General features: G+C 50.1%; 1 protein-coding gene across 2 annotated transcripts in view; it reads left to right on the top strand.

Annotated features, from left to right (window-relative positions):
- Positions 1-11264: 11264 nt before the first annotated feature.
- The window catches only part of ZFAT (zinc finger and AT-hook domain containing), a 397998-nt gene continuing 393279 nt past the window's right edge, over positions 11265-15983 (top strand). For both annotated transcript variants that reach the window (XM_089685952.1, XM_089685951.1), the window contains exon 1: positions 11265-11393. The gene's annotated coding sequence lies outside the window, so the exon portion shown is untranslated. The remainder of the gene's footprint in view (positions 11394-15983) is intronic.

The raw sequence follows: 15983 nt of genomic DNA, 5'->3' as shown, positions 1-15983 counted from the left end.
AATGAACAGGCAGGCCTAATAACAATGTAACGCACTGGCTGGCGACAACCACCACCCACAGACCGAAGTCCCCCAGGGCGCGGAGTCTACGTCCCAGGCTGCCCTTCACCAGGGCCCCTGATGGTGGGGATGGACTTGACGCAGCCAGGAACCAGGTCACGGCCCCCGAGATACCTCAGTTGCGGTAATGGCCGCCGCCAATGGCGTGTAGCTGGTGGAAAAGACAATAGAGTAGCCGGGCAGGCCGGGTCGACAACAACAGGACAAAACGGTACAGGACAGCAGACGAGAATCACGGGTCACGGGCCGAGTTCAGCAACGGAGGGTCAGATCAAAGGAGAACACAAAGAATGGTCAGGTCACAAGCCGAGTCAGATTCCAGGAAAGTCATGAGAGTCAGAACAGAGTTATAGCAACACAAAGACACAAGACACAAGTGCAAAGGGCATGTGCGGAACACAGGCTTATATGTAATCAGCCACACCCCTCTGGGGGATGGACCTCAGAGACCAGAAGGCATAAAGATTCCCATCATGCTCTGCAGAAATCCAACATGGATGCCAGCACATGGAGAAACATAACCTCAGGGAAAAGGTAGGACCTTGACATAGATGATGCACAGACAAAAAGTGGGGAGAAAAATCCTGCTGGCATGGGGATCTGGTTCTTGGCACTATGTAACACCCTAAATATGATTATAACATGGTAAAAAAGGTGGAGTTAGCCTTAAACAGTCCAATATGCTTAGTTCTTTGTCTGTCTCTCAGTCTCCTTCCACCCACAAACTGGGTGATATTACCCTTTAAAGATTTACCGCGACAAGGAAAGAAATGAAGCAGAAGGGGGGCAGGTCCAAATATCCAAAGGAAGGCTGAAGATAATCTAGAACAGCCATTGTCAACCAGGGTTCCGTGAAACCCTAGGGTTCCTCCAGAGGTCTTCCACTTGTACGGAAGACATCAACACTACGTATTGCCCGACGAACGATTTTCTTAGATTGGTTAATGTGGGCCACCATTTCGACCAACGAACGGACACCTTTCGGTTGTCGGATGACCGATCGGTCGATTTTCTAATTGTGTGTTCCCACCTTAACTCAGTGCAGATAAGGCACTAAGTGAGTTTAATTACCACCTTAATCAGCCACAGAACCTGTGTCATTAACCCCCCTGGCGGTATTCCTGAGTGTAGCTCGGGGTAAAGTTTCAGCACCGCAAGCGGTAACCCTGAGCTACACTCGGGAATACCCTGCAGCGTTGTTCCGGGATTTCTTCTGCACTTACCTTGTCCTGCGCTCCTGCGATGTCCCCCCTGCAGCATCCTCGGCCATCTCCTCCGACCGATGCCAGCATCCATCTTCCGAATTCTGTTCCCTGCGACGTCAGGACGTACGGGAACAGAACTGGCGGGAAATTTTAAAATTTTAAAAGTGACATTCACTAAAATCACATAGTATAACATTCCTGTATCAAACCATTTCACATACATTTTGTCCCTAGTGCTTTGTCCGGCGCCCTGCCTGCATTTTTACTGTTCTTTCTGCCTGGATACTGAGAAACGTCCATGGCGTCCAAAAAGCGTCCCTTTAGGTCAAAAGCGGTTTTAGACCGGCTAGAGAACAGAGATAGTAAATCAGAACCACTTGCAGAATTGAGTGATAATGATTGGTGGGGGAAATTCATCATCAGACACTGAAAACGATTTTGCGACTTTGCTCAGCGATGTGCGAACTTGGCGCTATATTTCAAATTTCAGTGTTTTTGGTTTGATTATATTATTGAAATAAATGTATTATTATTATATTATTATTTTTTTATGATTATTTATTAAATTATAATTTATGATTTCAAATTTTATCCTACCCGGGATGTTTACTAGACTCTTGTTCGGACAGATTTCAGTGAGTTATTCCTAATAATTACAGGCCTACAATAAAAAAACTACATATTTCCATGCAAAAAAATGTACCGCTTTGAGCACAGAAATACTGACATAATCAGACCGCTAGGGAGGCTACTATACATTTGGTTTTAAAGGGATGAGGTGGCAACCCTATCCTGGTCTTACATTTTTGTGGAAAGAAAGCAAATGCTGCACTAAAGGCTCTGATCCACACACTCTCACCCAGGGGCGGACTGACCATTCGAGCACTCGGGCATTGCCCGAGGGCCCGGGGTCAGTAGGGAGCCCCATGAAATGCCCCTGGTACCTTTTTATAAGCTTTTTTGGATGTGCTTTGAGTGTGGGCGAGGACACAGGGCCCCATGATCCCCTATTGCCCGGGGGCCCCATGAGTTATCAGTCCGCCCCTGCTCTCACCCATATCAGGAGCAGGTTCCTTATTGTTTGTCTGCCACTAAAATGGGCACTGCAGCACTTTCAGAAAACAAAAGGGACCCACATACTGTATTAGATGGCTCACTCCCATTTATTTATCAGTCCAACAAACAGTCCATCCAAGGTACGAACACGCCAATGCATTTCACCTAGCAAGGTGTAGGGTCCTTATAAATTGAATCACATTGGGGTGTTTTTTCTAGAGTTACAAACAGTTGTGCTCAAAAGTTTGCATACCCTGGTAGAAATTGTGAAGTTTTGGCATTTATATTGAAAATATGATTGATCATGCCAAAAAATTGTCTCTTTTTTTGGTTTACAAACATTTTTTTATTAAAGAATAGACTACAAAAACATCATAACAACATAGTATATAGAATACAACAAGAATAAGCCACATAAACAATATTCATCTGAATAAGTACAATCATGAAAGAAATAAAATATAAGTGCATGAGTAAGGTAGGCAGGAAGATATGCAGATCAATAAGGCTGCCAACAAAGGAGCATCATCAAACAAACCCCTATAGTCCATCACTCAATCAACATACACCGATGAGTCTTCCATCCCTCCCATTCTCTGTCAAATGAGTGCATCCTATCCAGCAACGTATAATGAATGCGCTCCATGAGCATCACCTCATCTACTCTCCTCAGGACCGCTGCCAAAAGCACTACTGGTGACTACTGGCCTCAACCGCCAGAAGAATTGTTCGGGATACAAATCAAAACCCACAGGTAACCTCAGGAGAAATACAGGCTGCTCTGGAGAAAGACGGTGTGTTTTTTTTTTCAGGAGCACAATGCGACAATACTTGAACAAAAATGAGCTGCATAGTCGAGTTGCCAGAAAGAAGCCTTTACTGTGCCAATGCCACAAAAAAGCCCAATGAGGCGTGTCAAGGTGTTGTCGGCATATTGTAACTGGGCTTTGTGTCTTTGTGTCCCCTATGTCAGGGCTTGAAAAAGCCACTCGCCCGCTCGCCAAATGCGAGGAGAAATTCCTCTGTGGCGAGCAGCTGCGAGCGGCGAGCACAGATGAAGAAGCATGGAGCGACTGCTCATGCGCTCCAAGCCTCACTGTGAAGCCGAGTTCTGGTTTACAACTTCCAGTTTCTGCGGCATCGCCATTACAGTGGCATCGCCGCAGAGGGGACACGTGCAGGAGAGGTCTGCTCTCCTACGCTGAGAGGAGACACCATCTCCACCGCCACGGGGGACTCGAGGCCTGCTCTCCACCTCCTTGGGGGACATGAGGCCCGCTCTACACCTCCTTGGGGGACACGAGGCCCACACTCAGCCGCCTTGTGGGACACGAGGCCCTCTCCACACCTCCTTGGGGGACTAGAGGCCCGCTCTCCACCTCCTTGGGGCACACGAGGCCCGCTCTCCACCACCTTGGGGGACACGAGACCCACTCTACACCTCCTTGGGGGACACAAAGCCCACTCTCAGCCGCCTTGGGGGACACGAGGCCCTCTCCACACCTCCTTGGGGGACACGAGGCCCGATCTCCACTGCCTTGGGGGACACGAGGCCCGTTCTCCACTGCCTTGGGGGACACGAGGCCCGATCTCCACTGCCGTGGGGGACACAAGGCCCACTCTTCACCGCCGTGGGGGACACAAGGCCCGCTCTACACCGCCTTGGGGGACACAAGTAAGGTTTGTGCCTGGCTAGTAGGTCTGGACTCGAAAATTTAACCCCTGCCCTATGTGATGAAAAAATAAAGTAAAAAAAATGTGTATTGCAAAAAAATAAAGTTACACCCAAGCGCATAACATTCACCCCCACCCCCCAAAAAAAAAATTGAGCCCCCCCCCACCCCCACATATACGCATATACAAATGTAAAGACACATGTCGGGGTGCTTATGCATGAAAACATAAATTGTGATGCACATGTTACTGTGATGGAATGCGGCGCCCGACCCCTGCCCTTCTCACCAACTTGTGACCGAAGTACCAGCCGATTTCGCACCGCGCTGTCACTTGCATAACAATGCCACTTTCAGCTGCACCCTTCACAAAGATTTTCCAGCTTGTGGGACCACAATCTACATGCCAGCAGCCTGAGAGCGATTGTTACTGGGTTAGATTAATTACGCAATTAACCCTTCACACTGCCACCACCACCTTTTTACAGAGAAGGAGGAAACTCACAAATCCTAGCAATCATGCTATGATTGTAGCAGAGGCGTCTGTAACACACACTGTCACCACAGACAGGGATATTCAGAGGATTATTATATACAGTAGCACTCTTCAAGAGACAAGGATTCTTTAGTTTGCATTAAAAGCTTTAGAGACAGTTTCAACACTTTTCAAAATAGGATTTATTACTAAAAAGGTCAAAATGGTGCAATTAAAATATTTACAGAAAAAGATGTTACAAAGATATAAAGAGAGCAATAAAGAAACAGAGATAGAAAATAAAGGAGTTAAGAAGGCAGAATACTTGCAATGTCCTTGGTTTTAGCAGAGTCCAATTGTCCGAGCAAAAAGATTGCCTTGGCAAGTCCGTTAGATGTCTCCTGATTGATTGTAAATGAGAGCTTCCTTCTCCAGGCCTGTCAGTCCTTTTCTATGATATTAAAGGGGTGTCGCCTGAGAACAAATAACCAATCATCCAGTTTGGGGATGGCTGCTAGGCGGCCCCCAAGTTAATGACCAAGTCCCAACTGCAGTTTCATACTAATATTAATAACCTCCAGTATGTACAGGTGGTAGTCTAGCAATGGGCGGATTCATATTCAGAGTTATATGTCAAACCCAGGGATACCAAACACAACGTGCCCTTGTCACCCAGGAGGGAAGAGCTTGCTTTCTTCTTTCTCCATGGTGCTAATATAGTCATGTATGACCTCGTTTGACTCGACACAAAAGGACATTTTCAAATATATACCTAATATTAATGTGCCCAATTCCTGTTGAACTTTATGAATTGTATGTGAAATAGTTACATGTGGAATGGACATTTTATGGCACGCTCTGTATCCTAGAGCCCTAATGGCCTAACAGGTCATGACTGACTGAGTTATTTTTTTATGATCAGGCAGAGGAAAGTGGTTTTCAAAGCAGCCCCCCCCCAGCCGCTAGACGCCGAGCAGCTGCACATTTTTGTGCAATTAAGAAAAACATATGGGCTGAGAGCGCGCGCCCTGCGCAGTCCCACCACACATGTCCGGTACTCACGGACAGGTCCCGATCTCCTCTGTCGATCGGGACCTTTCCTGATCATGTGACCGCCATGACGGCAAATCACGGCGGTCACATGACCCTAAAACCCCACCCCGGCTTCTAAAACCCTTAAAGGGCCAGGAGGCGCCGGCGCCAAGAGGTTAAGATAAGAGGCCCTTTTGAAGTCCGTTCAACTTACAGCTACAAATTCCATTTCTAGAGGGAGGAGGGAGGACAGGAGAGACAAAATGGCTGAGGCCTAACAAGATGGCTGTCACATACAGCGTCCATGTCTCTATTGCGCACAATCATCACAGTTACATATAGCCACAGATGCCGGAGTGAGAGCAATCATTCTAGCGCCAGACCTCCTCCGTAACACTATACTGATGACCTATAGGGCCACCTATAGAAAATACGGGGTACTGACGTTTGTCGCCATTTCACAGGTGCACACAAATTTTAGGTTTGACATGTTGGGTATCTATTTACTTGGCGCATCCTCATCTTTTATATTTTACCAAAAATGTGGGTAATTTATTGCGATTATTTGACCTTAAAATTCAGTTCAGTGGGTTTTTTACTTTGCGATATTTATATTTGCGGTAATATCGTGCGACATAAAAAGTTGAAGCTACCACTGTTTTATTCTCCCGGGTGTCTGCTTTCAGACAATATATCATGTTTGGGGGTTTTACATAATCTTAAGGCCAAAAATAATTTTTTCAACGTGTGTGAAAAAAAACCTTCAAAAACCGCTCTGGCAGCAAAAAGGCAAAATAAAAAACCTTTAGACTTTATGCCGGCCATACACGGGTTGAATTCTGAACAAATTTTCTTTAGAAAATCGGAAATTTTGTGCGTTTAGTAATCCGATGGTGCCACCATTGATTTTGAATTTCGACCAACCAAGCCTTCAATTTCACATGCTGCTACAGAAAAGAATTTTTGTGGCCATGGATTTTGTTTTTTTTCCAGGTCACAGCTCATACTCCTTTCTTTTTCGATTACATTTCTCACACGATTCTCCCATCATTGATAAGAAATTCATTGGCAACACGCCGGATCACTCAAATTCGATGGCCGCATGAAAACTGTCCGTTTCTGTGGCCCACTAATGGTGCGAAATTCGAATGAAAATTCTTAGAAAAGATTTTCTAAATAAACTTCTTTCGGAATTCGACCCATGTATGGCCGTCTTTTAGAACCACTTTAACCACTTGCCAACGGAATGACGGCTACAGCGCGGTTGTCCAGTTCTGGGAGGGGTCATTTGATGTCCTCCCAGAACGTGCTCTCCCGCGCCCCGAGCGCTCTCTGTCCTACGGACACAGCTGATCACATGATGAGGTAAAAGCACAATCACATGATCACGTGATCAGCTGTGTCCAATGACACAGCAGATCACAATGTAAATACAGTTATCGGTTGTACTTCCCTCACACTGTCACAGTGATAACCGGCAAATGTCACAGAGGACATCCGCACTGTTCATCAGGGCACTGATGATCAGTGCCCTGCAGTGCCACCTGCCAGTGCCCAGCAGTGCCACTCATCAGTGCTGCTCAGCAGTTTCTCCCATCAGTGCCGCCTATCAGTGCCCATCATTGCTGCCTATCAATGCAGCATCATCAGTGCCCCCGCATCAATGCCCACCAGTGCCGCCTCATCAGTGCTGCCTATCCGTGCTGCTTATCTGTGCCACCTCATCAGTGCCTATCAGTGCTGCCTATCAGTGCTGCTTATCTGTGCCACCTCATCAGATCAGTGCCCATCAGTGCTGCCTATTAGTGCAGCATCATCAGTGCCCCCTCATCAATGCCCACCAGTGCTGCCTAAACGTGCTGCTTATCTGTGCCACCTCATCAGTGCCCATGAGTGCTGCCTATCAGTGCAGCCTCATCAGTGCCCCCTCATCAATGCCCACCAGTGCTGCCTATCCGTGCTGCTTATCTGTGCCACCTCATCAGTGCCCATCAGTGCTGCTTATCTGTACCACCTCATCAGTGCCCGTGAGTGCTGCCTATCAGTGCCTATCAGTGCTGCCTATCAGTGCCTATCAGTGCAGCCTCATCAGTGCCCCCTCATCAATGCCCACCAGTGCTGCCTATCAGTGCTGCCTATCCGTGCTGCTTATCTGTGCCACCTCATCAGTGCCCATCAGTGCTCATCAGTGCTGCCTATCAGTGCAGCATCATCAGTGCCCCCCACCTCATCAGTGCCTATCAGTGCCCATCAGTGCTGCCTATCAGTGCAGGATCATCAGTGCCCCCCACCTCATCAGTGCCCATCAGTGCTGCCTATCAGTGCAGCCTCATCAGCGCACAATGAGAAAAATTACCTGTTTGCAAAATTTTATAATAGAAACAAAGAAAACTTTTTTTTTCAAATGTTTTGCTCTTTTTTCGCTTATAGTGCAAAAAACAAAACACCCGGCAGTGATTAACTGCTTGCCGCCCTGCCACTGTGTATATACGTGTGCAGGGCAGCAGTGGAGCGCAAAAGCACGTTTTAAAATGTGCTCCACGCTCCCGACACATTCGCGGGTAGGGGGCGCGCGCGCGTGCTCCCGCCGACCCGCGGGTGATACGATTCGATCCAGGAGGGATCGATCATTAGATTTCAGCCAGTGATTTCTGGCTGAAATCACATGATCGGTCCCTGTCCTACCCTGTCCTGTGTTGATATTTACACAGGACAGGATATGATGTCATTCTTCTCTGCCTGGACACATTCCGTTCCAGACAGAGAAGAAGACATCCAAAAAGTGAGTACACAAGCACTACACTACAGTTAGAACACACCTAGGACACATTTAACCCCCTGATCGCCCCCCCCCAGTTAACCCCTTCACTGCCCTGTCACCAGTGTCACTGATCAGTGAAGCAATTTTTACTGATCACTGTATCAGTGTCGCTGGCGACTTCCGATAGTGTTAGCGCCCCTCCCAGATAGCGCCAGTTTGCCCGCCAGTACACCAGTAATTCCGTTTAACCCCTTGATCGCCCCCCCAGTTAACCCCTTCACTGCCCTGTCACCAGTGTCACTGATCAGTGAAGCAATTTTTACTGATCACTGTATCAGTGTCGCTGGCGACTTCCGATAGTGTTAGCGCCCCTCCCAGATAGCGCCAGATTGCCCGCCAGTACACCAGTAATCCGGTTTAACCCCTTGATCGCCCCCTTCCCCCCCCAGTTAACCCCTTCACTGCCCTGTCACCAGTGTCACTGATCAGTGAACCAATTTTTACTGATCACTGTATCAGTGTCGCTAGCGACTTCCGATAGTGTTAGCGCCCCTCCCAGATAGCGCCAGATTGCCCGCCAGTACACCAGTAATCCCGTTTAACCCCTTGATCGCCCCCCCCCAGTTAACCCCTTCGCTGCCCTGTCACCAGTGTCACTGATCAGTGAAGCAATTTTTACTGATCACTGTATCAGTGTCGCTGGCGACTTCTGATAGTGTTAGCGCCCCTCCCAGATAGCGCCAGATTGCCCGCTAGTACACCAGTAATCCCATTTAACCCCTTAATCTCCCCCCCCCAGTTAACCCCTTCACTGCCCTGTCACCAGTGTCACTGATCAGTGAAGCGATTTTTACTGATCACTGTATCAGTGTCGCTGGCGACTTCCGATAGTGTTAGCGCCCCTCCCAGATAGCGCCAGATTGCCCGCCAGTACACCAGTAATCCCGTTTAACCCCTTGATCGCCCCCCCCCCAGTTAACCCCTTCACTGCCCTGTCACCAGTGTCACTGATCAGTGAACCAATTTTTACCGATCACTGTATCAGTGTCGCTGGCGACTTCCGATAGTGTTAGCGCCAGATTGCCCGCTAATACACCAATAATCCCGTCTAACCCCTTGATCGCCCCCCCCCCGAGTTGACCCCTTCACTGCCCTGTCACCAGTGTCATTGATCAGTGAACAGATTTTTACTGATCACTGTATCAGAGTCGCTGGTGACTTCCGATAGTGTTAGCGCCCCTCCCAGATAGCGCCAGTTTGCCCGCTAGTGCACCAGAAATCCCATTTAACACCTTGATCGCCCCCCCCCCGAGTTGACCCCTTCACTGCCCTGTCACCAGTGTCATTGATTACAGTGAACAGATTTTTACTGATCACTGTATTAGTGTCACTGGTGACTTCCGATAGTGTTAGCGCCCCTCCTAGATAGCGCCAGTTTGCCCGCTAATGCACGGGATTTTTTTTACCAAAAACATGTAGCAGAATACATTTTGGCTTAAATTTATGACTAACTTTGAGTTTATGATATATTTTTTATAGCTTAAAGTAGAAAATATTGTTTTTTTTCAAAATTTTTGTAATTTTTTTGATTATAGCGCAAAAAATAAAAAGCGCACAGGTGATCAAATACCACCAAAAGAAAGCTCTATTTGTGTGAAAAAAAGGACGTAAATTTCGTTTGGGTGCAGCATTGCATGACCGCGCAATTATAATTTGAGTTAGTGCAGCGCCAAACAGCAAAAAAATGCATAAATTGCAGTATCTATACCATAGTTTGTAGACGCTATAACTTGCACACAAAGCAATCAATATACACTTATTGGGATTTTTTTTACCAAAAACATGGAGCAGAATACATTTTGGCCTAAATTTATAACCAACTTTGAGTTTACTATATATTTTTTATAGCTGAAAGTAGAAATTTTTTTTTTTTTTTTACAAAATTTTTGTGGTTTTTTTGTTTATAGCGCAAAAAATAAAAAGCGCACAGGTGATCAAATACCACCAAAAGAAAGCTCTATTTGTGTGAAAAAAAGGACGTAAATTTCGTTTGGGTGCAGCATTGCATGACCGCGCAATTATCATTTGAATTAGTGCAGCGCCAAACAGCAAAAAAAGGCCTGGTCATTAAGGGGGGTAAATCCTCTGGGGCTCAAGTGGTTAAGTACCACCAAGCTCTATGTGTGTGGAAAAAATGATAAAAATATCATATGTGTACAGTGTTGCATGACCGCGCAATTGTCATTCAAAGTGTGCCAGCGCTGGAAGCTGAAAATTAGCCTGGGCAGGAAGGGGGTAAAAGTACCCGGTAGGCATGTGGTTAATTGGGTCACGTTTAGCAGCTGCACCTCTTGCAATTGTGATATGCCTCTTAATTTATGCAGTGGTTGTAGGAGGGGGGAGGGAGGGGGGGTAAAAATGCAGCCCAGCTGCTTGCCTTTACTGTCCCTGCAGAGAACCTGCTGTGAGAACAAGCTTTTAGGGTCGCAGTAATTCATGACGGACAGATGGGTGACACAGGGTGATATTAAGATGAATAAAATGGTGTCACACAGTGAAGAAGCTTGGCACCGATTTATCTCAGACCAGGGCTATGAGATAATATGTGTATGCTGCAATTGTAATCTGTTTATTATATATATACACAGTTGCTTGTAAAACTTATACACGAACACTTTCCATTCACACCAGCTGCTGCACAACCTGGCATCCTAGAGTTAATCAATATGTCCCCATCTCAGTCAGCATTGTTCTATTTACATAAATGAAAAAAAAGTCTTCAACAACATGGCGCCCTCCTTCACTGCAATACACGGCTGCCTGGAGACAACGTTTGAGGTAACTTCTCCCTCAAGTGACATAAAGCCAAAATATGTTTGCCGGCCCGCTCTGTCCAATCATCATCCTGATTTCGCGAAGGGAAGGCGTGCGCCAGCGTGTCTTGTTATTGGTGGAGAGTTTGCACGCCGATCCCTGATTGGCCTACGGCAGAGCCGCGGCAGGGAAGTGTTTGGGTGCCCACCGGCGGCTTCCGGTGCCCGGGAAGTGTGTCCATGACATAGGTAGTGTGCGGAGCTGGTTGCTATGGTGCAGCTTGGAGGGGATGGCGGGGTCCAGCCATGACAGAGCAGGCAAGTCATGTCACTGTTATGTACCGGGAGAGACCAGCTGTCAGCAGCCAATGAGAATTTTCCTCTGCTTGTCTGTTCTGCCCAGCAACATAAAAGGATGATTTTGATTGGGTCTTCCTTGTTAACGGGCTGCTGGGGCCTGCAGTATAAAGAGAACCAGTCACCGATGTTATCTTCCCAATAATCAGCAGATGGCGCCCTCTGCAAGGCGGTGGGAACTCTTGCTGGAGCTGGAATGGTTGGTTGCAGTTGGCTGTTATGATTGCCCAGGGCTGCGGTGCTGCAGTCTCTTGTTTCTGTTGCTGAAAGTCACATCAATGAGTGAGAAGGGGAGGTGGCCATGCAGTGCTGTGCTACGTTGCGTCACGACGCTGCTGCGCCACATTCAACTCCGGCCAGATGCACAGGACAAAAGTGAACGCAGCCCCGCAACCACCAACACCTCATTCATTGTCATTGATGATTGTTTTGCAAGCAGTGTGAGTACCTGATTGTGACCTGGTGTCCGCTTCATGCAGCCCTTGTACAGCAGAGCTCAGACTGGGGGAGGGAGAAGCAGCACAAGGAGCCAGTCAGTTGTACCGTACTGCTCATATGATAAAAAGAAGCGTGCTGATAGGAGGAGAGAGCGGAGTGACAGAGAGATGAGCTCAGCGCTGTACTGCTTCTTCTTTCACTGACAAACCTCCTGTATTCCCTGTACAGCAGAGCTCAGACTGGGGGAGGGAGAAGCAGCACAAGGAGCCAGTCAGTTGTACCATACTGCTCATATGCTAAAAAGAAGCATGCTGATAGGAGGAGAGAGCGGAGTGACAGAGAGATGAGCTCAGTGCTGTGCTGCTTCTTCTTTCACTGACAAACCTCCTGTATTCCTTGTACAGCAGAACTCAGAATGGGGGAGGGAGAAGCAGCACAACGGGGGGCAATTAGTTGCACAACAGTGTTCATGTGTTGACAAGAAGCATGTTGATAGGAGGAAAGAGATGAGCTCATCAGTCTGCTGCTTCTCCTTTCACTGTCCAGTCACAAGCTGGGGGAGGGACAAGCCTTTTGCAGTCCCCTGTACAGCAGAGCTCAGACAGAGGGAGAAGCAGCACAAGGAGCCGATCAGTTGTACCGTACTGCTCATATGCTAAAAAGAAGTAGGTTGATAGGAGGAGAGAGCGGAGTGACAGAGAGATGAGCTCAGCGCTGTGCTGCTTCTCCTTTCACTGTCCAGTCGTAACAGTCCCCTTTTGCAGTCCCCTGTACAGCAGAGCTCAGACGGAGGGAGGGAGGGAGAAGCAGCACAGGGAGCCAGTTCATTGAATGTCCCAGGAAGCATGCTGATAGCAGGAGAGAGCAGAGAGATAAGCTCATCAGACCTCTGTTTCTCCCTTCACTGTCCAGTCAGGCTGAGGCAGGGCCATCCTCTTGCAGCACAGGGAGCCAATGTGTTGTATTGCAGTGTCCTAGTGCTGACCAGAAGCATGCTGATGGGTGACAGACAAGCTGCTGCATCTCTTTTCGCTGTCTAGGCATGGGAAGGGACAAGCCTCTTACAGTCCCTGTACAGCAGAGCTCAGACTGGGGGAGGGAGAAGCCGCACAAGAAGCCAGTCAGTTGTACTGTAGTGTTCATGTGCTGCCAAGAAGCATGCTGATAGGAGGAGAGAGCTGAACTGCTTTTCCTTTCACTGTCCACTCACAGTCTGGGGAGGGACAAGCCTTTTACAGTCCCCTGTACAGCAGATCTGACTGGTGGAGGAAGAAGCAGCACAGGGAGCCAATTAGTTGTGCTGCAGTAGCCCATTGCTGACAGGAAGCTTGCTGATAGGAGGAGAGAATGGGGCAACAGAGGGATGAGCTTATCAGTCTCCTGCTTTGTCCAGTCACAGGCTGGTGAGAGGGACACAGTTGTGTACAGCAGAGCTCAGAATGGAAGAGGGAAAAGCAGCACATGGAGCCAATCAGATGTGCTGCAGTGCTTGTATGCTGTTGGGAGCCAAGAGACAGATGAGCTCATCGGTCTCCTGCTTCTGCTTTCACTGTCCACTCACAGGCTGGGGGAGGGGCAAGTCTCTTACAGTCCCTGTACAGCAGAGCTCAGACTGGGGAAGGGAGAAGCAGCACAAGGAGCCAATTAGTTGTACTGCAGTGCTCATGTTCTAAAAAGGAGCATGCTGATAGGAGGAGAGAGTGGAGTGACAGAGATGAACTCATCACTGGGGAGGGACAAGTCTCTTACAGTCCCTGTACAGCAGAGCTCAGGCTGGGGGAGGGAGAAGCAGCACAAGGAGCCAATCAGATGTGCTTGTATGCTGTTGGGAGCCGAGTGACAGAGAAATGAGCTCATTAGTCTCCTGCTTCTCCTTTCACTGTCCACTCACAGGCTGGGGGAGGGATAAGTCTCTTACAGTCCCTGTACAGCAGAGCTCAGGCTGGGGGAGGGAGAAGCAGCATGTGGAGCCAATTAGTTGTTGTGCACTGGTCATATATTAAAAAAGAGCATGCTGATAGGAGGAGAGAGCAGAGTCACAGAGCTGAGCTCATCACTGGGGAGGGACAAGTCTCTTACAGTCCCTGTACAACAGAGCTCTGGCTGGGGGAGGGAGAAGCAGCACAAGGAGCCAACCTTTTGTACTGTAGTGTTCATGTACGAGCAAGAAGCATGCTGATAGGAGGAGTGACAGAGAGCTCTGGACACAAGGTGGGGGTGGGGAGAAGAGCAGTAAGGCTGAATGTACCCCCTGTGTGCACAGACCTGTGTGGTGACATTTTCAGTGTGCATTGCAATGCGTTGTATTGGCTGTCCAGGTGCATTGCGTCACTCTGCGTTGTGTGCGTTTTGATGCTTTGACCTCGTGTTGTGTTTCCATTGATTTCAGTCTGTGCTTCTGCCATCGTTCCCATAATGGCGTCGGCTGGGTGGTGGCGTCGGCCGGGTAGTGGCTTCGGCGGGGGGTGATGGCGTCGGGGGGGGTGATGGCGGGGGTGATGGTAATGGCGTCGGGGGGGTGATGGTGATGGCGTCGGCGGGGTAATGGCGTCGGGGGGTGATGGTGATGGCGTCGGCGGGGTAATGGCGTCGGCGGGGTAATGGCGTCGGCGGGGTGATGGCGTCTGGGGGGTGATGGCGTCGGCGGGGTAATGGCGTCGGGGGGGTAATGGCGGGGGTGATGGTGTCGGCGGGGTAATGGTGTCGGGGGGGTGATGGTGATGGCGTCGGCGGGGTAATGGCGTCGGGGGGGGGTGATGGCGGGGGTGATGGTGTCGGCGGGGTAATGGCGTCGGGGGGGTGATGGTAATGGCGTCGGGGGGGTGATGGCGGGGGTGATGGTGTCGGCGGGGTAATGGCGTCGGGGGGGTGATGGTGATGGCGTCGGCGGGGTAATGGCGTCGGGGGGGGGGGGTGATGGCGGGGGTGATGGTGTCGGCGGGGTAATGGCGTCGGGGGGGTGATGGTGATGGCGTCGGCGGGGTAATGGCGTCGGGGGGGGGGGTGATGGCGGGGGTGATGGTGTCGGCGGGGTAATGGCGTCGGGGGGGTGATGGTGATGGCGTCGGCGGGGTAATGGCGTAGTTGGGGTGATGGCGTCGGGGGGGGTGATGGTGATGGCGTCGGCGGGGTAATGGCGTCGGGGGGATGATGGTGGGGGTGATGGTGTCGGCGGGGTAATGGCGTCGGGGGGGTGATGGTGATGGCATCGGCGGGGTAATGGCGTCGGGGGGGGTGATGGCGTTGGCGGGGTAATGGCGTCGGGGGGGGGGGGGGGTGATGGCGGGGGTGATGGTGTCGGCGGGGTAATGGCGTCGGGGGGGGTGATGGTGATGGCGTCGGCGGGGTAATGGTGTCGGGGGGGTGATGGCGTCGGGGGGGTGATGGCGTCGGTGGGGTAATGGCGTCGGGGGGGGTGATGGCGTTGGCGGGGTAATGGTGTCGGGGGGTGATGGTGTCAGCGGGGTAATGGCGTCGGGGGGGTGATGGTGATGGTGTCGGAGGGGTAATGGCGTCGGGGGGGTGATGGCAGGGGTGATGGTGTCGGCGGGGTAATGGCGTCGGGGGGGTGATGGCGTTAGCGGGGTAATGGTGTCGGGGGGTGATGGCGGGGGTGATGGTGTCGGCGGGGTAATGGCGTCGGGGGGGTGATGGTGATGGCGTCGGCGGGGTAATGGCGTCGGGGGGGTGATGGCGGGGGTGATGGTGTCGGCGGGGTAATGGCGTCGGGGGGGTTATGGCGTTGGCGGGGAAATGGTGTCGGGGGGTGATGGCGGGGGTGATGGTGTCGGCGGGGTAATGGCGTCGGGGGGGTGATGGTGATGGCGTCGGCGGGGTAATGGCGTAGTTGGGGTAAAACCAACTCCCAGGTACCAGCGGCTGCTTTTGTTTTCATATTTGAAGCAACAGCCGGCGTGATCTCTAACAAGCGCGCTCACCGGAACGCTTCACAAACACATGTCCAATCCAGCCTGGATTCCACGCAATTCTCTGTAATAATCGCCAGTCCTGCACAGGTTCCCTGCGGTGTTAGTGCCGGGCAGACTGCTGCGACTTGTCATGCCATTTGTTAGATTCACATCGCAGTGTATTGTCCACCATTGAAGTGATCAT

Source organism: Staurois parvus, unplaced genomic scaffold (assembly GCF_062004578.1).
Source record: "Staurois parvus isolate SC_StPar_1 unplaced genomic scaffold, SC_StPar_1.0 ptg000389l, whole genome shotgun sequence".
NCBI classification, from domain to species: Eukaryota; Metazoa; Chordata; class Amphibia; order Anura; family Ranidae; genus Staurois; species Staurois parvus.
This window is presented reverse-complemented; position numbering and strand designations above follow the sequence as displayed.